Source organism: Tachypleus tridentatus, chromosome 13, assembly GCF_004210375.1.
Source record: "Tachypleus tridentatus isolate NWPU-2018 chromosome 13, ASM421037v1, whole genome shotgun sequence".
NCBI lineage: Eukaryota > Metazoa > Arthropoda > Merostomata > Xiphosura > Limulidae > Tachypleus > Tachypleus tridentatus.
This window is the reverse complement of record NC_134837.1, coordinates 270,250,948-270,273,666: the sequence shown is the minus strand read 5'-3', so window position 1 is coordinate 270,273,666 and position 22,719 is coordinate 270,250,948. Positions and strand designations below refer to the sequence as shown.

Here is a 22,719-nt window from a genome sequence, read left to right as displayed (position 1 = left end):
ACATTCCACCACAAACAGAGAAGTATACTAATTGAAATGGTTAAAGTAGACACATCTCACAGTAACCTAACTGAAATGGTTGAAGTGGACGTTCCACCACAAACAGAGCAGAAGTAAACTAACTGAAATGGTTGAAGTAGACATTCCACCACAAACGGAGCAGATGTAAACTAACTAAAATGGTTGAAGTAGACATTCCACCACAAACAGGAGCAGAAGTAAACTAACTAAAATGGTTGAAGTAGACATTCCACCACAAATGGAGCAGAAGTAAACTAACTGAAATGGTTGAAGTAGATATTCCACCACAAACAGAGCAGAAGTAACTTAACTAAAATAGTTGAAGTAGACATTCCACTACAAACAGAGCAGAAGTAACCTAACTAAAATAGTTGAAGTAGACATTCCACCACAAACAGAGCAGAAGTAACTTAACTAAAATGGTTGAAGTGGACATTCCACCACAAACAGAGCAGAAGTAAACTAACTGAAATGGTTGAAGTAGACATTCCACCACAAACAGAGCAGAAGTAAACTAACTAAAATGGTTGAAGTAGACATTCCACCACAAACAGAGCAGATGTAAACTAACTAAAATGGTTGAAGTAGACATTCCACCACAAACGGAGCAGAATTAAACTAACTAAAATGGTTGAAGTAGACATTTCACCACAAACAGAGCAGAATTAAACTAACTAAAATGGTTGAAGTAGACATTCCACCACAAACAGAGCAGATGTAAACTAACTAAAATGGTTGAAGTAGACATTCCACCACAAACAGAGCAGAAGTAAACTAACTGAAATGGTTGAAGTAGACATTCCACCACAAACAGAGCAGAAGTAAACTAACTAAAATGGTTGAAGTAGACATTTCACCACAAACAGAGCAGAAGTAAACTAACTAAAATGGTTGAAGTAGACATTCCACCACAAACAGAGCAGAAGTAAACTAACTGAAATGGTTGAAGTAGACATTCCACCACAAACAGAGCAGAAGTAAACTAACTGAAATGGTTGAAGTAGACATTCCACCACAAACGGAGCAGAAGTAAACTAACTGAAATGGTTGAAGTAGACATTCCACCACAAACAGACAGAAGTAAACTAACTGAAATGGTTGAAGTAGACATTCCACCACAAACAGAGCAGAAGTAAACTAACTGAAATGGTTGAAGTAGACATTCCACCACAAACGGAGCAGAAGTAAACTAACTGAAATGGTTGAAGTAGACATTCCACCACAAACAGAGCAGAAGTAAACTAACTGAAATGGTTGAAGTAGATATTCCACCACAAACAGAGCAGAAGTAAACTAACTAAAATGGTTGAAGTAGACATTCCATCACAAACAGAGCAGAAGTAACTTAACTAAAATGGTTGAAGTAGACATTCCACCACAAACAGAGCAGAAGTAAACTAACTGAAATAGTTGAAGTAGACATTCCACCACAAACAGAGCAGAAGTAAACTAACTGAAATGGTTGAAGTAGATATTCCACCACAAACAGAGCAGAAGTAACTTAACTAAAATGGTTGAAGTAGACATTCCACCACAAACAGAGCAGAAGTAAACTAACTAAAATGGTTGAAGTAGACATTCCACCACAAACAGAGCAGAAGTAACTTAACTAAAATGGTTGAAGTAGACATTCCACCACAAACAGAGCAGAAGTAACTTAACTAAAATAGTTGAAGTAGACATTCCACCACAAACAGAGCAGAAGTACCCTAACTAAAATGGTTGAAGTAGACATTCCACCACAAACAGAGCAGAAGTAACTTAACTAAAATAGTTGAAGTAGACATTCCACCACAAACAGAGCAGAAGTAACCTAACTAAAATGGTTGAAGTAGACATTCCACCACAAACAGAGCAGAAGTAACTTAACTAAAATGGTTGAAGTAGACATTCCACCACAAACAGAGCAGAAGTAACTTAACTAAAATAGTTGAAGTAGATATTCCACCACAAACAGAGCAGAAGTAAACTAACTAAAATGGTTGAAGTAGACATTCGACCACAAACAGAGCAGAAGTAACTTAACTAAAATGGTTGAAGTAGACATTCGACAACAAACAGAGCAGAAGTAACTTAACTAAAATGGTTGAAGTAGACATTCCACCACAAACAGAGAAGTATACTAATTGAAATGGTTAAAGTAGACACATCTCACAGTAACCTAACTGAAATGGTTGAAGTGGACGTTCCACCACAAACAGAGCAGAAGTAAACTAACTGAAATGGTTGAAGTAGACATTCCACCACAAACGGAGCAGATGTAAACTAACTAAAATGGTTGAAGTAGACATTCCACCACAAACGGAGCAGAAGTAAACTAACTAAAATGGTTGAAGTAGACATTCCACCACAAATGGAGCAGAAGTAAACTAACTGAAATGGTTGAAGTAGATATTCCACCACAAACAGAGCAGAAGTAACTTAACTAAAATAGTTGAAGTAGACATTCCACTACAAACAGAGCAGAAGTAACCTAACTAAAATAGTTGAAGTAGACATTCCACCACAAACAGAGCAGAAGTAACTTAACTAAAATAGTTGAAGTAGACATTCCACCACAAACAGAGCAGAAGTAACTTAACTAAAATAGTTGAAGTAGACATTCCACCACAAACAGAGCAGAAGTACCCTAACTAAAATGGTTGAAGTAGACATTCCACCACAAACAGAGCAGAAGTAACTTAACTAAAATAGTTGAAGTAGACATTCCATCACAAACAGAGCAGAAGTAACTTAACTAAAATAGTTGAAGTAGACATTCCACCACAAACAAAGCAGAAGTAACTTAACTAAAATAGTTGAAGTAGACATTCCACCACAAACAGAGCAGAAGTAACCTAACTAAAATGGTTGAAGTAGACATTCCACCACAAACAGAGCAGAAGTAAACTAACTGAAATGGTTGAAGTAGACATTCCACCACAAACAGAGCAGAAGTAAACTAACTGAAATGGTTGAAGTAGATATTCCACCACAAACAGAGCAGAAGTAAACTAACTAAAATGGTTGGAGTAGACATTCGACCACAAACAGAGCAGAAGTAACTTAACTAAAATGGTTGAAGTAGACATTCCACCACAAACAGAGAAGTATCCTAATTGAAATGGTTGAAGTAGACACATCTCACAGTAACCTAACTGAAATGGTTGAAGTGGACATTCCACCACAAACAGAGCAGAAGTAAACTAACTGAAATGGTTGAAGTAGACATTCCACCACAAACAGAGCAGATGTAAACTAACTAAAATGGTTGAAGTAGACATTCCACCACAAACAGAGCAGAAGTAAACTAACTAAAATGGTTGAAGTAGACATTCCACCACAAACAGAGCAGAAGTAAACTAACTGAAATGGTTGAAGTAGACATTCCACCACAAACAGAGCAGAAGTAACTTAACTAAAATAGTTGAAGTAGACATTCCACTACAAACAGAGCAGAAGTAACCTAACTAAAATAGTTGAAGTAGACATTCCACCACAAACAGAGCAGAAGTAACTTAACTAAAATGGTTGAAGTAGACATTCCACCACAAACAGAGCAGAAGTAACTTAACTAAAATAGTTGAAGTAGACATTCCACCACAAACAGAGCAGAAGTAACTTAACTAAAATAGTTGAAGTAGACACTCCACCACAAACAAAGCAGAAGTAACTTAACTAAAATAGTTAAAGTAGACATTCCACCACAAACAGAGCAGAAGTAACTTAACTAAAATAGTTGAAGTAGACATTCCACCACAAACAGAGCAGAAGTAACTTAACTAAAATAGTTGAAGTAGACATTCCACCACAAACAGAGCAGAAGTAACTTAACTAAAATAGTTGAAGTAGACATTCCACCACAAACAGAGCAGAAGTAACCTAACTAAAATGGTTGAAGTAGACATTCCACCACAAACAGAGCAGAAATAAACTAACTAAAATGGTTGAAGTAGACATTCCACCACAAACAGAGCAGAAGTAACTTAACTAAAATAGTTGAAGTAGACATTCCACCACAAACAGAGCAGAAGTAACTTAACTAAAATAGTTGAAGTAGACATTCCACCACAAACAGAGCAGAAGTAACTTAACTAAAATGGTTGAAGTAGACATTCCACCACAAACAGAGAAGTATCCTAATTGAAATGGTTGAAGTAGACACATCTCACAGTAACCTAACTGAAATGGTTGAAGTGGACATTCCACCACAAACAGAGCAGAAGTAAACTAACTGAAATGGTTGAAGTAGACATTCCACCACAAACAGAGCAGAAGTAAACTAACTGAAATGGTTGAAGTAGACATTCCACCACAAACAGAGCAGAAGTAAACTAACTGAAATGGTTGAAGTAGACATTCCACCACAAACAGAGCAGAAGTAAACTAACTGAAATGGTTGAAGTAGACATTCCACCACAAACGGAGCAGATGTAAACTAACTAAAATAGTTGAAGTAGACATTCCACCACAAACAGAGCAGAAGTAACTTAACTAAAATAGTTGAAGTAGACATTCCACTACAAACAGAGAAGAAGTAACCTAACTAAAATAGTTGAAGTAGACATTCCACCACAAACAGAGCAGAAGTAACTTAACTAAAATAGTTGAAGTAGACATTCCACCACAAACAGAGCAGAAGTAACTTAACTAAAATAGTTGAAGTAGACATTCCACCACAAACAGAGCAGAAGTAACCTAACTAAAATGGTTGAAGTAGACATTCCACCACAAACAGAGCAGAAGTAAACTAACTAAAATGGTTGAAGTAGACATTCCACCACAAACAGAGCAGAAGTAAACTAACTAAAATGGTTGAAGTAGACATTCCACCACAAACGGAGCAGAAGTAAACTAACTAAAATGGTTGAAGTAGACATTCCACCACAAACAGAGCAGATGTAAACTAACTAAAATGGTTGAAGTAGACATTCCACCACAAACGGAGCAGAAGTAAACTAACTAAAATGGTTGAAGTAGACATTTCACCACAAACAGAGCAGATGTAAACTAACTAAAATGGTTGAAGTAGACATTCCACCACAAACAGAGCAGAAGTAAACTAACTGAAATGGTTGAAGTAGACATTCCACCACAAACAGAGCAGAAGTAAACTAACTACAATGGTTGAAGTAGACATTCCACCACAAACAGAGCAGAAGTAAACTAACTAAAATGGTTGAAGTAGACATTCCACCACAAACAGAGAAGTAAACTAACTGAAATGGTTGAAGTAGACATTCCACCACAAACAGAGCAGAAGTAAACTAACTGAAATTGTTGAAGTAGACATTCCACCACAAACAGAGCAGAAGTAAACTAACTGAAATGGTTGAAGTAGACATTCCACCACAAACAGAGCAGAAGTAACTTAACTAAAATAGTTGAAGTAGACATTCCACCACAAACAGAGCAGAAGTAAACTAACTGAAATAGTTGAAGTAGATATTCCACCACAAACAGAGCAGAAGTAACTTAACTAAAATAGTTGAAGTAGACATTCCACTACAAACAGAGCAGAAGTAACCTAACTAAAATAGTTGAAGTAGACATTCCACCACAAACAGAGCAGAAGTAACTTAACTAAAATAGTTGAAGTAGACATTCCACCACAAACAGAGCAGAAGTAACTTAACTAAAATAGTTGAAGTAGACATTCCACCACAAACAGAGCAGAAGTAACCTAACTAAAATGGTTGAAGTAGACATTCCACCACAAACAGAGCAGAAGTAACTTAACTAAAATAGTTGAAGTAGACATTCCACCACAAACAGAGCAGAAGTAACTTAACTAAAATGGTTGAAGTAGACATTCCACCACAAACAGAGAAGTATCCTAATTGAAATGGTTGAAGTAGACACATCTCACAGTAACCTAACTAAAATGGTTAAAGTAGACAACACATCACAGAGAAGTATCCCAACTAAAATGGTTGAAGTAGACATTCCACAACAAACAGAGCAGAAGTGACTTAATTAAAATTGTTGAAGTAGACATTCCACCACAAACAGAGAAGTATCTTAATTGAAAATGGTTGAAGTAGATACATTTCAAACAGAGAAGTAACCTAACTAAAAGGTTATACATCACATGAGAAACACAGGAGAAGTAACCTAACTAAAAGGTTGAGGTGGACATCACATCACAGAGAAGCAACCTAACTAAAATAGTTGAAGTAGACACCACACCACAAACACAGGAGAAGTAATCTAACTAAAGGTTGAGGTGGACAGTACACAACAAACAGAGAATGAGCAAACTAGAATGTGTGTGCTTATTATAGATTAATACAAGTTTGAGCGATATTCCACAATTATGAACAGTTTATCTTATTGAATATAAAAAAATATATATCCAGTGATGTGTGGTTCAAAAGTCAGTACAATATTGTCAGTGATCTACACAAACTGATAGCATTCTGATCCACCATTATATTCCTTCAGGAACATGACTCATCAGTTAGGGTTTGTAGAGATGGCATAAGCAACACTGATTATATACAGGGTGTTCGGAAAGTCACCGTGCAGTTCTGTAATCATATTTTATTCAGTTTATTTCAAGCCAGCAACTGATAGCAGTGTTTAGAAACAAAATAAGAAGGATCCAGGCCTGTATTGATGCCAACAGGGGTCATTTTCAACATTGTTTATAATTGTCATTCATATTTACCTCCTGTATTCTATACTGAAACATGTCTGTTAATGTATAAGTGCACAGTGACTTTCCAAACACCCTGTACTTGTATACATTCTAGACAGACAGAAGCCATCACTGATACTCTGATTATATACCTACTTGTATACATTCTGGACAGACAGAAGCCATCACTGATACTCTGATTATATACCAACTTGTATACATTCTGGACAGACAGAAGCCATCACTGATACTCTGATTATATACCTACTTGTATACATTCTGGACAGACAGAAGCTGTCACTGATACTCTGATTATATACCTACTTGTATACATTCTGGACAGACAAAAGCTGTCACTGATACTCTGATTATATACCTACTTGTATACATTCTGGACAGACAGAAGCCGTCACTGATACTCTGATTATATACCTACTTGTATACATTCTGGACAGACAGAAGCCATCACTGATACTCTGATTATATACCTACTTGTATACATTCTGGACAGACAGAAGCCATCACTGATACTCTGATTATATACCTACTTGTATACATTCTGGACAGACAGAAGCCATCACTGATACTCTGATTATATACTTATATGCATTCTGGACAGACAGAAGCCATCACTGATACTCTGATTATATACTTATATACATTCTGGACAGACAGAAGCCATCACTAATATTCTGATTACATATGTATGTACATTCTGGACAGACAGAAGCAATCACTGATTACCATGTTTCTGATCCAGTAGTTCAAGTTTAACAAGGACATCAGATCTTAGTTTGGCAAATCTTGCTCTTGCATCTTGTCTACATCTTAAGACTAACCTGTAATATAAAAAAACATGAAGAAAATTTTATTAGAGCTACAACACTTATATTCATGGCATAATGTATATTCTAAGAACTAAACTTAAAGTAATTGTACAAGACTCCAGGAAATAATGTAAAAAAAAAAAATCAGTGTTTTCAAAGAAGACACACTGAAGAACTTAATATATGAAATAATATTTATTTTTTCGTGACGTTTTACAAAAATAAAATAAGTCAGACAAAAACATACAGCAGAAACTATTTGTTATACAGAACATAAATGGAAGAACTTAAAAGCGAGACACCAGTGGATGCAATAGAAAAGTTTATTTATTCTACATGCAATAAAAGAAAACTATCATTTCATTAACGAAGTCAAATTTAAATAACAACAAGAATCATAACAGGAAAACTGGTTCACTGTGAAAAGTACAAAATTATCTGTCACCAAACTATAATATTATGAGTTCAAGATTTAGTTATTGTCACACTAAATAAGAACTTCTTGATACAGATTAATTTGTAAAACTTGCAGTTGTTAACAATTGTGCTCTAACAGGTTGAGATAGAAATATGTGTATTGATTTTTCTCTTAACAAGTATAATAATTAACTGTACCTAAAACGGTTAACTTACCACGTTCAAAAGTACACAATGTTCCCAACTAATCAGTAGGAAGTATAACAAAGTTCTAAATAAGCACGTGATCATATGGAGATACAGCCACGTACTAAATAAACATGTGATAAGTAAGAGATGCAGACAAGTTCTTAAAAGAACTCATCAGTAGGAAATACAGCCAAGTTCTTAATAAACAAGTGATCAGTAGGAAATACAGCCAGGTTCTAAATAAACAAGTGATCAGTAGGAAATACAGCCAGGTTCTAAATAAACAAGTGATTAGTAGGAGATACAGCCAAGTTCTAAATAAACAAGTGATCAGTAGGAGATACAGCCAAGTTCTAAATAAACAAGTGATCAGTAGGAGATACAACCACGTTCTGAATAAACAAGTGATCAGTAGGAGAAACAGCCAAGTTCTAAAGAAACACGTGATCGGTAGAAGTTACAGCCAAGTTCTAAACAAACAAGTGATCGGTAGCAGTTACAGCCAAGTTCTCAATAAACAAGTGATCGGTAGCAGTTACAGCCAAGTTCTCAATAAACAAGTGATCGGTAGCAGTTACAGCCAAGTTCTCAATAAACAAGTGATCGGTAGCAGTGACAGCCAAGTTCTAAATAAACAAGTGATCGGTAGGAGAAGCAGCCAAGTTCTAAATAAACAAGTGATCTGTAGGAGATACATCCAAGTTCTAAATAAACAACTCATCAGTAGGAGAAACAGCCAAGTTCTAAATAAACAAGTGATCTGTAGGAGATACATCCAAGTTCTAAATAAACAACTCAACAGTAAGAGAAACAGCCAAGTTCTCAATAAACAAGTGATCGGTAGCAGTGACAGCCAAGTTCTAAATAAACAAGTGATCGGTAGGAGAAGCAGCCAAGTTCTAAATAAACAAGTGATCTGTAGGAGATACATCCAAGTTCTAAATAAACAACTCATCAGTAGGAGAAACAGCCAAGTTCTAAATAAACAAGTGATCTGTAGGAGATACATCCAAGTTCTAAATAAACAACTCAACAGTAAGAGAAACAACCAAGTTCTAAATAAACAAGTGATCAGTAGGAGAAACAGCCAAGTTCTAAATAAACACGTGATCAGTAGCAGTTACAGCCAAGTTCTAAATAAACAAGTGATCAGTAGGAGATGCAGCCAAGTTCTAAATAAACAAGTGATCAGTAGGAGATGCAGCCAAGTTCTAAATAAACAAGTGATCTGTTGGAGATACTGCCAAGTTCTAAATAAACAAGTGATCAGTAGGAGAAACAGCCAAGTTCTAAATAAACAAGTGATCAGTAGGAGAAACAACCAAGTTCTAAATACACAAGTGATCAGTAGGAGAAACAACCAAGTTCTAAATAAACAAGTGATCAGTAGGAGAAACAACCAAGTTCTAAATAAACAAGTGATCAGTAGGAGAAACAACCAAGTTCTAAATAAACAAGTGATCAGTAAGAGAAACAACCAATTTCTAAATAAACAAGTGATCAGTAAGAGAAACAACCAAGTTCTAAATAAACAAGTGATCAGTAAGAGAAACAACCAAGTTCTAAATAAACAAGTGATCAGTAGGAGAAACAACCACTTTCTAAATAAACAAGTGATCAGTAGGAGAAACAACCAAGTTCTAAATAAACAAGTGATCAGTAAGAGAAACAACCAATTTCTAAATAAACAAGTGATCAGTAGGAGAAACAACCACGTTCTAAATAAACAAGTGATCAGTAGGAGAAACAGCCAAATTCTAAATAAACAACTCATCAGTAGGAGAAACAGCCAAGTTCTAAATAACTCATCAGTAGGAGAAACAAACCAAGTTCTAAATAAACAAGTGATCAGTAGGAGAAACAGCCAAGTTCTAAATAAACAAGTGATCAGTAGGAGAAACAGCCAAGTTCTAAATAAACAAGTGATCAGTAGGAGAAACAGCCAAGTTCTAAATAAACAAGTGATCAGTAGGAGAAACAGCCAAGTTCTAAATAAACAAGTGATCAGTAGGAGAAACAACCAATTTCTAAATAAACAAGTGATCAGTAGGAGAAACAGCCAAGTTCTAAATAAACAAGTGATCAGTAGGAGAAGCAGCCAAGTTCTAAATAAACAAGTGATCAGTAGGAGAAGCAGCCACGTTCTAAATAAACAAGTGATCAGTAGGAGAAACAACCACGTTCTAAATAAACAAGTGATCAGTAGGAGAAACAGCCAAATTCTAAATAAACAACTCATCAGTAGGAGAAACAGCCAAGTTCTAAATAACTCATCAGTAGGAGAAACAAACCAAGTTCTAAATAAACAAGTGATCAGTAGGAGAAACAACCAAGTTCTAAATAAACAAGTGATCAGTAGGAGAAACAGCCAAGTTCTAAATAAACAAGTGATCGGTAGGAGAAACAGCCAAGTTCTAAATAAACAAGTGATCAGAAGTATAAAGAAAAGGTAGGAATCAGTTACTAAGGTATGTTTCCACATACATTCTTTATTATTATTATAAAAGTAATTAAAATATGAAGACAAGAAACTAGTTGGGCTAGATTAGGAAGTATAGAGAAAAATAATTTTTCACTAGGTGAGTTCACAAGTAGTCCAAGTATATGATGCTCTAAGAACATAGATGTTTGTAATATCATCATGCAAATTACTTTGCACTTAAACCGGTCGACACAATTTGACTTTATATATTTACTAATAATTCTGTTTTTTTTCTATGAAAGACAATATTTATTAAAAGCCTGCAAAATAATAGAGGGTATAGGATGGAAACAAAATATTAGACGTTACAGCAAGGAAACAAAATATTAGATGTTACGGTAACAGAAACACTGAAGAGTTTTTGGGTCATAATCTCAGACAAATTGACTAAGCCTGTACAGATAGAGTTAATCCCAAAATGTTTGTGGTTGACCAGCCCTTTCAGCAACCATACAGGTGTTGAGGAAACAAACAAGTGGCCTTCAGATTGAGTGTTGAATGTCTTAACCACTGGACTATGAGTTTTGTTACAAACAAGATGTAAATTGTGTAATATGGTACAATATTACAGAAAATTGATACATAATATAAAATTTTATCTAAATACAATTTTTCTTAACTTTTCAAAAGTAATAAAACTTTTCTGATTATTAGTGTCACTTATTAAACACACCTGTACTCACAGTTTTAATGTTGTTAAAACTCACCTGTACTCAGTTTTAATGTTACTTATTAAACACACCTGTACTCGCAGTTTTAATGTCACTTATTAAACACACCTGCACTCGCAGTTTTAATGTCACTTATTAAACACACCTGCACTCGCAGTTGTAATGTCACTTATTAAACACACCTGCACTCGCAGTTGTAATGTCACTTATTAAACACACCTGCACTCGCAGTTGTAATGTCACTTATTAAACACACCTGCACTCGCAGTTGTAATGTCACTTATTAAACACACCTGCACTCGCAGTTGTAATGTCACTTATTAAACACACCTGCACTCGCGGTTGTAATGTCACTTATTAAACACACCTGCACTCGCGGTTGTAATGTCACTTATTAAACACACCTGCACTCGCGGTTGTAATGTCACTTATTAAACACACCTGCACTCGCGGTTGTAATGTCACTTATTAAACACACCTGCACTTTCGCGGTTGTAATGTCACTTATTAAACACACCTGCACTCACAGTTTTAATGTCACTTATTAAACACACCTGCACTCACAGTTTTGATGTCACTTATTAAACACACCTGCACTCACGGTTTGATGTCACTTATTAAACACACCTGCACTCACGGTTTTGATGTCACTTATTAAACACACCTGCACTCACAGTTTTGATGTTACTTATTAAACACACCTGTACTCACAGTTTTGATGTTACTTATTAAACACACCTGTACTCACAGTTTTGATGTTACTTATTAAACACACCTGTACTCACAGTTTTGATGTTACTTATTAAACACACCTGTACTCACAGTTTTGATGTTACTTATTAAACACACCTGCACTCACAGTTTTGATGTTACTTATTAAACACACCTGTACTCACAGTTTTGATGTTACTTATTAAACACACCTGTACTCACAGTTTTAATGTTACTTATTAAACACACCTGTACTCACAGTTTTAATGTTACTTATTAAACACACCTGTACTCACAGTTTTAATGTTATTTATTAAACTCACCTGTACTCATAGTTTTAATGTTATTTATTAAACTCACCTGTACTCACATTTTTAATGTTATTTATTAAAACACACCTGTACTCATAGTTTTAATGTTACTTATTAAAACACACCTTCACTCATAGTTTTAATGTTACTTATTAAAACACACCTTCACTCATAGTTTTAATGTTATTAAAACTCACCTGTACTCATAGTTTCCTGTTTCAATTCTGTACAAAGGTTCTTGAAGTGCTTGATAAGTGTATTCTTCATCATCCATTTCTTTTACTTTTAGACAGTATGACTGAAAGTTACATAAAATGATACTGTGATGTGATACAGACACTATGACTGGAAGTTACATAAAATGATACTGTGATGTGATACAGACACTATGACTGGAAGTTACATAAAATGATACTGTGATGTGATACAGACACTATGACTGGAAGTTACATAAAATGATACTGTGATGTGATACAGACACTATGACTGGAAGTTACATAACATGATACTGTGATGTGATACAGACACTATGACTGGAAGTTACATAAATTGATACTGTGATGTGATACAGACACTATGACTGGAAGTTACATAAAATGATACTGTGATGTGATACAGACACTATGACTGGAAGTTACATAAAATGATACTGTGATGTGATACAGACACTATGACTGGAAGTTACATAAAATGATACTGTGATGTGATACAGACACTATGACTGGAAGTTACATAAATTGATACTGTGATGTGATACAGACACTATGACTGGAAGTTACATAAAATGATACTGTGATGTGATACAGACACTATGACTGGAAGTTACATAAAATGATACTGTGATGTGATACAGACACTATGACTGAAAGCTACATAAAATGACACTGTGATGTGATATAGACACTATGACTGGAAGCTACATAAAATGATATGATGTGATATAGACACTATGACTGGAAGCTACATAAAATGATATTATGATGTGATACAGACACTATGACTGGAAGCTACATAAAATGATATTATGATGTAATACAGACACTATGACTGGAAGCTACATAAAATGACACTGTAATGTAATACAGACACTATGACTGGAAGCTACATAAAATGACACTGTAATGTAATACAGACACTGACTGGAAGCTACATAAAATGACACTGTAATGTAATACAGACACTATGACTGGAAGCTACATAAAATGACACTGTAATGTAATACAGACACTATGACTGGAAGCTACATAAAATGACACTGTGATGTGATATAGGCACTATGACTGGAAGCTACATAAAATGATACTGTGATGTGATATAGGCACTATGACTGGAAGCTACATAAAATGATATGATGTGATATAGACACTATGACTGGAAGCTACATAAAATGATATGATGTGATATAGACACTATGACTGGAAGCTACATAAAATGACACTGTAATGTAATACAGACACTATGACTGGAAGCTACATAAAATGATACTGTGATGTGATATAGGCACTATGACTGGAAGCTACATAAAATGATACTGTAATGTGATATAGGCACTATGACTGGAAGCTACATAAAATGACACTGTAATGTAATACAGACACTATGACTGGAAGCTACATAAAATGACTCTGTAATGTAATACAGACACTATGACTGGAAGCTACATAAAATGACACTGTAATGTAATACAGACACTATGACTGGAAGCTACATATAATGATATTGTGATACAGACAGTTTGACTAAGTTATATAAAACAATAGTGTAATGTGATATTTTAATTTTCAGACATCTACCAAACTATCTATCTTCTGTGGATATAGAACTACAAACAAATATTTCATGTGCGTTAGTCAAACATTAAGGAACATGGTGATGATCTATGAAGTAAGACTGTACGTAAGGATTTTCTAACATGTTCCATTTAGCAAACATGGTGATGATCTATGAAGTAAGACTGTGCGTAAGGATTTTCTAACATGTTCCATTTAGCAAACATGGTGATGATCTATGAAGTAAGACTGTACGTAAGGATTTTCTAACATGTTCCATTTAGCAAACATGGTGATGATCTATGAAGTAAGACTGTACGTAAGGATTTTCTAACATGTTCCACTTAGCAAACATGGTGATGATCTATGAAGTAAGACTGTGCGTGTAAGGATTTTCTAACATGTTCCACTTAGCAAACATGGTGATGATCTATGAAGTAAGACTGTACGTAAGGATTTTCTAACATGTTCCACTTAGCAAACATGGTGATGATCTATGAAGTAAGACTGTACGTAAGGATTTTCTAACATGTTCCATTTAGCAAACATGGTGATGATCTATGAAGTAAGACTGTACGTAAGGATTTTCTAACATGTTCCATTTAGCAAACATGGTGATGATCTATGAAGTAAGACTGTACGTAAGGATTTTCTAACATGTTCCACTTAGCAAACATGGTGATGATCTATGAAGTAAGACTGTACGTAAGGATTTTCTAACATGTTCCACTTAGCAAACATGGTGATGATCTATGAAGTAAGACTGTAATGCGTAAGGATTTTCTAACATGTTCCACTTAGCAAACATGGTGATGATCTATGAAGTAAGACTGTGCGTAAGGATTTTCTAACATGTTCCATTTAGCAAACATGGTGATGATCTATGAAGTAAGACTGTGCGTAAGATTTTCTAACATGTTCCATTTAGCAAACATGGTGATGATCTATGAAGTAAGACTGTACGTAAGGATTTTCTAACATGTTCCACTTAGCAAACATGGTGATGATCTATGAAGTAAGACTGTACGTAAGGATTTTCTAACATGTTCCACTTAGCAAACATGGTGATGATCTATGAAGTAAGACTGTACGTAAGGATTTTCTAACATGTTCCACTTAGCAAACATGGTGATGATCTATGAAGTAAGACTGTACGTAAGGATGTTCCACTTACCAGATATTCAAACTTGGCATCAACATACTTCTTCATGGTCAGCCTCGTGTCCGGTACTGCTTTGTTCAGGTATGTGTTCAGGTCATTTAGCATCTGGTAGAAGGTCAATTATGAATTACATTCTAAACACAATTGCTTGAATAGAAAATACATTAAAAACCGATTTAAGTACCTGCAGTAATCATATCATGATTTGGTTTTACCTTCATGTCCCTTAAGTTAAAAGTCAGGTACACTGAATAAAATTCAAACACTTTACCTAAAGGTAACAGATCTAAGTACATAGGCATAGTATTACTGAAAACTATACATTTAGCCTTTCAAGCAATAACCTAGAATCCATTATCTTATCAAGATCATCCAACCTAGAATCCATTATCTTATCAAGATCATCCAATACACATAATTAGTTTTTTCACAAACTGTTGCAGTCTGTTAAAACAGATGATCAATGCATTATCTGCAAACAAAATTACTAAACAAACACTACAAACTTACTGGCGGACAGTTTTAAAAGTGTAATCCCATATTTTTCCATTGACCGATGAGCTTCACGAACCTCGTAAAAGCTTCACTGGCTCTTTTCTGTGGTTCTCTCACACCAATAGATGAAAATACGTCACCAAAACCTTAAATAAAGAACTAACTATGTGGCTAAAAATTGAACTTTTTTCTTTTATAAAACTTGATGTTTTACACAAATGGAGCAAGCTACCAAACTAACATAAAATAGTACATCATACCACATTATATTATGTGTTTAATAAAATCTATGATTCTTTCAGTATATTGAAAATAGATATAAAAAACATTCCAAAACATAGTATACACACTTGTACCATTACCTGATTGTAATATAAAGTATAAATTATGCTTTACTTAACCTCTCTTAGAAAGACATGGAGTTCCACTGCCTTTCTCTAATACATTACAAAAACCACCTAGAGTTTTATAAAAACACAAAATATCATTCACAATCCTTTCTGACATGTCATTTAAAATAATACATTACTACCTGCCATCCCTGTGTTAAATATGATACAAACAGTAACATCTAACCTCTACCTACCATCCTTATGTTAGAAACCCACCATTTCAAACAGTAACACAACACCAGCCCTGCTATCCCTCTGTTAGAAACCTACCATTCCATAAAGTAACACAACACCACCCCTGCTATCCCTATGATAGAAACCTACCATTCCATAAAGAAACACAACACCAGCCCTGCTATCCCTCTGTTAGAAACCTACCATTCCATAAAGTAACACAACACCACCCCTGCTATCCCTATGATAGAAACCTACCATTCCATAAAGTAACACAACACCACCCCTGCTATCCTATGTTAGAAACCTACCATTCCATAAAGTAACACAACACCACCCCTGCTATCCCTCGGTTAGAAACCTACCATCCCATAAAGTAACACAACACCAGCCCTGCTATCCTATGTTAGAAACCTACCATTCCATAAAGTAACACAACACCACCCCTGCTATCCCTACGATAGAAACCTACCATTCCATAAAGTAACACAACACCACCCCTGCTATCCCTACGATAGAAACCTACCATTCCATAAAGTAACACAACACCACCCCTGCTATTCAATGTTAGAAGCCTACCATTTTATAAAGTAACACAACACCACCCCTGCTATTCAATGTTAGAAGCCTACCATTCCATAAAGTAACACAACACCACCCCTGCTATCCCTATGACAGAAACCTACCATTCCATAAAGTAACACAACACCACCCCTGCTATCCCTATGATAGAAACCTACCATTCCATAAAGTAACACAACACCACCCCTGCTATCCCTATGATAGAAACCTACCATTCCATAAAGAAACACAACACCAGCCCTGCTATCCCTCTGTTAGAAACCTACCATTCCATAAAGTAACACAACACCACCCCTGCTATCTCTGTGATAGAAACCTACCATTCCGTAAAGAAACACAACACCAGCCCTGCTATCCCTCTGTTAGAAACCTACCATTCCATAAAGTAACACAACACCAGCCCTGCTATCCCTCTGTTAGAAACCTACCATTCCATAAAGTAACACATCATCCCTGCTATCCCTATGATAGAAACCTACCATTCCATAAAGTAACACAACACCACCCCTGCTATCCTATGTTAGAAACCTACCATTCAATAAAGTAACACAACACCACCCCTGCTATCCTATGTTAGAAACCTACCATTCCATAAAGTAACACAACACCACCCCTGCTATCCCTATGATAGAAACCTTCCATTCCATAAAGAAACACAACACCAGCCCTGCTATCCCTCTGTTAGAAACCTACCATTCCATAAAGTAACACAACACCATCCCTGCTATCCTATGTTAGAAACCTACCATTCAATAAAGTAACACACCACCACCCCTGCTATTCAATGTTAGAAGCCTACCATTCCATAAAGTAACACAACACCACCCCTGCTATCCGTTGTGACAGAAACCTACCATTCCATAAAGTAACACAACACCACCCCTGCTATCCGTATGACAGAAACCTACCATTCCATAAAGTAACACAACACCACCCCTGCTATCCCTATGACAGAAACCTACCATTCCATAAAGTAACACAACACCACCCCTGCTATCCCTATGACAGAAACCTACCATTCCATAAAGTAACACAACACCACCCCTGCTATCCCTATGACAGAAACCTACCATTCCATAAAGTAACACAACACCACCCCTGCTATCCCTATGATAGAAACCTACCATTCCAAACACCACAACTAAGTTTTGTATAACACTTCATCCAACTAGTTTTACATCCAAAACCCAAACACAGAGAATGTTTTTGTACTCAACACTTTTCACTTAGCCCTATTGTGTTTATGCTTTGTTACTTGACTGTTGTAACTTTGACATCAGTGAAAAAGAGAATACATACCTCTGTAGACTTTACAAACATCAAAAAATGCTTTAAGCACTGATTTTGTGTGCTCTGTTATTCCCCTATACATGTGTTCATTTCTTTCCAGTTCTTCAAGCTTCTTTACTAGGCTGTCTGACAATGATGACAAAACAAATCTTTAAATAACTTGGCATCACATCACACACAATCTGTTGCAATGTCATAAACACGTATAATACAAATTCATTTTGTCAAAACAACACATAATGGAAAATTTACACAACTATCTGTACAAGAACTTATTTTTACTGAAGCTTAGTAATATACATTGCTGTCACCACCAACATATGAATTTTCTTTTACTCGTATAAAACAATGAAAATGGAAAGTGATCAAGCTGATGGATGCTGTGAAAAACAATTATAATAAAGAACAATCACTAGAACCCTGGAAACTATGTAAAAACCTATAAAAACAAATAAAGTTTTACTCATTCTTAATTACTAAACACTTGGAAACCATATGAAAAACTATAATAACAAGCAAGTTTTACTCATTCGGGATTACTAAACACTTGGAAACCATATGAAAAACTATAATAACAAGAACGTTTTACTCATTCGGGATTACTAAACACTTGGAAACCATATGAAAAACTATAATAACAAGAACGTTTTACTCATTCGGGATTACTAAACACTTGGAAAGCATATGAAAAACTATAATAACAAGAAAGTTTTACTCATTCTTAATTACTAAACACTTGGAAACCATATGAAAAACTATAATAACAAGAACGTTTTACTCATTCGGGATTACTAAACACTTGGAAACCATATGAAAAACTATAATAACAAGAACGTTTTACTCATTCTTAATTACTAAACACTTGGAAACCATATGAAAAACTATAATAACAAGCAAGTTTTACTCATTCTTAATTACTAAACACTTGGAAACCATATGAAAAACTATAATAACAAGCAAGTTTTACTCATTCTTAATTACTAAACACTTGGAAACCATATGAAAAACTATAATAACAAGAACGTTTTACTCATTCTTAATTACTAAACACTTGGAAACCATATGAAAACTATAATAACAAGAACGCTTTTACTCATTCGGGATTACTAAACACTTGGAAACCATATGAAAAACTATAATAACAAGCAAGTTTTACTCATTCTTAATTACTAAACACTTGGAAACCATATGAAAACTATAATAACAAGCAAGTTTTACTCATTCTTAATTACTAAACACTTGGAAACCATATGAAAAACTATAATAACAAGCAAGTTTTACTCATTCTTAATTACTAAACACTTGGAAACCATATGAAAAACTATAATAACAAGAACGTTTTACTCATTCTTAATTACTAAACACTTGGAAACCATATGAAAAACTATAATAACAAGAACGTTTTACTCATTCGGGATTACTAAACACTTGGAAAGCATATGAAAAACTATAACAAGCAAGTTTTACTCATTCTTAATTACTAAACACCTAGAAACCATGTGCGAAACTATAACAACAACAAAGTTTTATTCATTCCAAACTACTAAACACCAGGAAACCAAGTGAAACACTATAACAACAAACAAGTTTCTTTCATTCTGAATTACTAAACACCTGGAAACAATGTGAAAACTTGAACAACAAACAATTTTAATTCATTATGAATTACCAAACACCTGGAAACCATATGAAAAACTATAAAAACAAGTAAGTTTATAATTCATTCTGAATTACTAAACACCTAGAAACCATGTGAAAACAAATATAATGAACAACAGATCAGTTTTGCTCCTTCTCAGCTACTAACACCTGTGAAAAACTATATCACATAAACCATTACCATTCCTTAATGGAAACTGTTCAAGGCTACAAATCACAAGATCTAATGCGTCACCTTACTATTATATAGTATTGCTTCTGTAATTCTCCCTTTGTCTATCTAAACATTGGTCTCACATGCTTTTATACCACTCATAAATGATCTTGGTAATCTTTGATATGCTGAGTACTCCACCCACATCAATATACACTCTATTCTAGGACTACTGATTACTCCACCCACATCAATGTACCCTCTATTCTAGCACTGCTGAGTACTCCACCCACATCAATGCACCCTCTATTCCAGCACTGCTGAGTACTCCACCCACATCAATGCACCCTCTATTCTAGCACTGCTGAGTACTCCACCCACATCAATGCACCCTGTATTCTAGCACTGCTGTTTCTACACCTGTAAACAACAACTAAATTTGTCTCCTTACCACTACATAACACTGTTTCTACACCTGTAAACAACAACTAAATTTGTCTCCTTACCACTACATAACACTGTTTCTACACCTGTAAACAACTAACTTTGTCTCCTTACCACTCCATAACACTGTTTCTACACTGGTAAACAACAACTAAATTTGTCTCCTTACCACTCCATAACACTGTTTCTACACTGGTAAACAACAACTAAATTTGTCTCCTTACCACTACATAACACTGTTTCTACACCTGTAAGCAACAACTAAATTTGTCTCCTTACCACTACATAACACTGTTTCTACACCTGTAAACAACAACTAACTTTGTCTCCTTACCACTACATAACACTGTTTCTACACCTGTAAACAACAACTAACTTTGTCTCCTTACCACTACATAACACTGTTTCTACACCTGTAAACAACAACTAACTTTGTCTCCTCACCACTACATAACTGTTTCTACACCTGTAAACAACAACTAAATTTGTCTCCTCACCACTACATAACACTGTTTCTACACCTGTAAACAACAACTAACTTTGTCTCCTTACCACTACATAACACTGTTTCTACACCTGTAAACAACAACTAAATTTGTCTCCTTACCACTACATAACACTGTTTCTACACCTGTAAACAACAACTAAATTTGTCTCCTTACCACTACATAACACTGTTTCTACACCTGTAAACAACAACTAAATTTGTCTCCTTACCACTACATAACACTGTTTCTACACCTGTAAACAACAACTAAATTTGTCTCTTACCACTACATAACACTGTTTCTACACCTGTAAACAACAACTAAATTTGTCTCCTTACCACCCATAACACTGTTTCTACACCTGTAAACAACAACTAAATTTGTCTCCTTACCACTCCATAACACTGTTTCTACACCTGTAAACAACAACTAAATTTGTCTCCTTACCACTCCATAACACTGTTTCTACACCTGTAAACAACAACTAAATTTGTCTCCTTACCACTCCATAACACTGTTTCTACACCTGTAAACAACAACTAAATTTGTCTCCTTACCACTCCATAACACTGTTTCTACACCTGTAAACAACAACTAAATTTGTCTCCTTACCACTCCATAACACTGTTTCTACACCTGTAAACAACAACTAAATTTGTCTCCTTACCACTACATAACACTGTTTCTACACCTGTAAACAACAACTAACTTTGTCTCCTTACCACTCCATAACACTGTTTCTACACCTGTAAACAACAACTAAATTTGTCTCCTTACCACTACATAACACTGTTTCTACACCTGTAAGCAACAACTAAATTTGTCTCCTTACCACTACATAACACTGTTTCTACACCTGTAAGCAACAACTAAATTTGTCTCCTTACCACTACATAACACTGTTTCTACACCTGTAAGCAACAACTAAATTTGTCTCCTTACCACTCCATAATATTATTTGTACACCTGTAAGCAACAACTAAATTTGTCTCCTTACCACTACATAACACTGTTTCTACACCTGTAAACAACAACTAAATTTGTCTCCTTACCACTACATAACACTGTTTCTACACCTGTAAACAACAACTAAATTTGTCTCCTTACCACTACATAACACTGTTTCTACACCTGTAAACAACAACTAACTTTGTCTCCTTACCACTACATAACACTGTTTCTACACCTGTAAACAACAACTAAATTTGTCTCCTTACCACTACATAACACTGTTTCTACACCTGTAAAAAACAACTAACTTTGTCTCCTTACCACTCCATAACACTGTTTCTACACCTGTAAACAACAACTAAATTTGTCTCCTTACCACCATAACACTGTTTCTACACCTGTAAACAACAACTAAATTTGTCTCCTTACCACCCATAACACTGTTTCTACACCTGTAAACAACAACTAAATTTGTCTCCTTACCATCCATAACACTGTTTCTACACCTGTAAACAACAACTAAATTTGTCTCCTTACCACCATAACACTGTTTCTACACCTGTAAACAACAACTAAATTTGTCTCCTTACCATCCATAACACTGTTTCTACACCTGTAAACAACAACTAAATTTGTCTCCTTACCACTCCATAACACTGTTTCTACACCTGTAAACAACAACTAAATTTGTCTCCTTACCACCCATAACACTGTTTCTACACTGTAAACAACAACTAAATTTGTCTCCTTACCACTCCATAACACTGTTTCTACACCTGTAAACAACAACTAAATTTGTCTCCTTACCACTCCATAACACTGTTTCTACACCTGTAAACAACAACTAAATTTGTCTCCTTACCACTCCATAACACTGTTTCTACACCTGTAAACAACAACTAAATTTGTCT

At 35.1% G+C, this 22,719-nt stretch overlaps 1 pseudogene across 1 annotated transcript in view; it reads right to left on the bottom strand.

Annotated features, from left to right (window-relative positions):
• The window catches only part of LOC143237674 (PRKCA-binding protein-like), a 56,640-nt pseudogene that overhangs the window by 16,876 nt on the left and 17,045 nt on the right, over positions 1–22,719 (bottom strand). Inside the window, exons 6-10 of the transcript XR_013020191.1 lie at positions 18,122–18,238; positions 15,682–15,820; positions 15,192–15,284; positions 12,446–12,546; positions 7,385–7,479 (exon numbers count right to left, since the gene is read on the bottom strand). The product of XR_013020191.1 is annotated as a PRKCA-binding protein-like (transcript). The remainder of the gene's footprint in view (positions 1–7,384; positions 7,480–12,445; positions 12,547–15,191; positions 15,285–15,681; positions 15,821–18,121; positions 18,239–22,719) is intronic.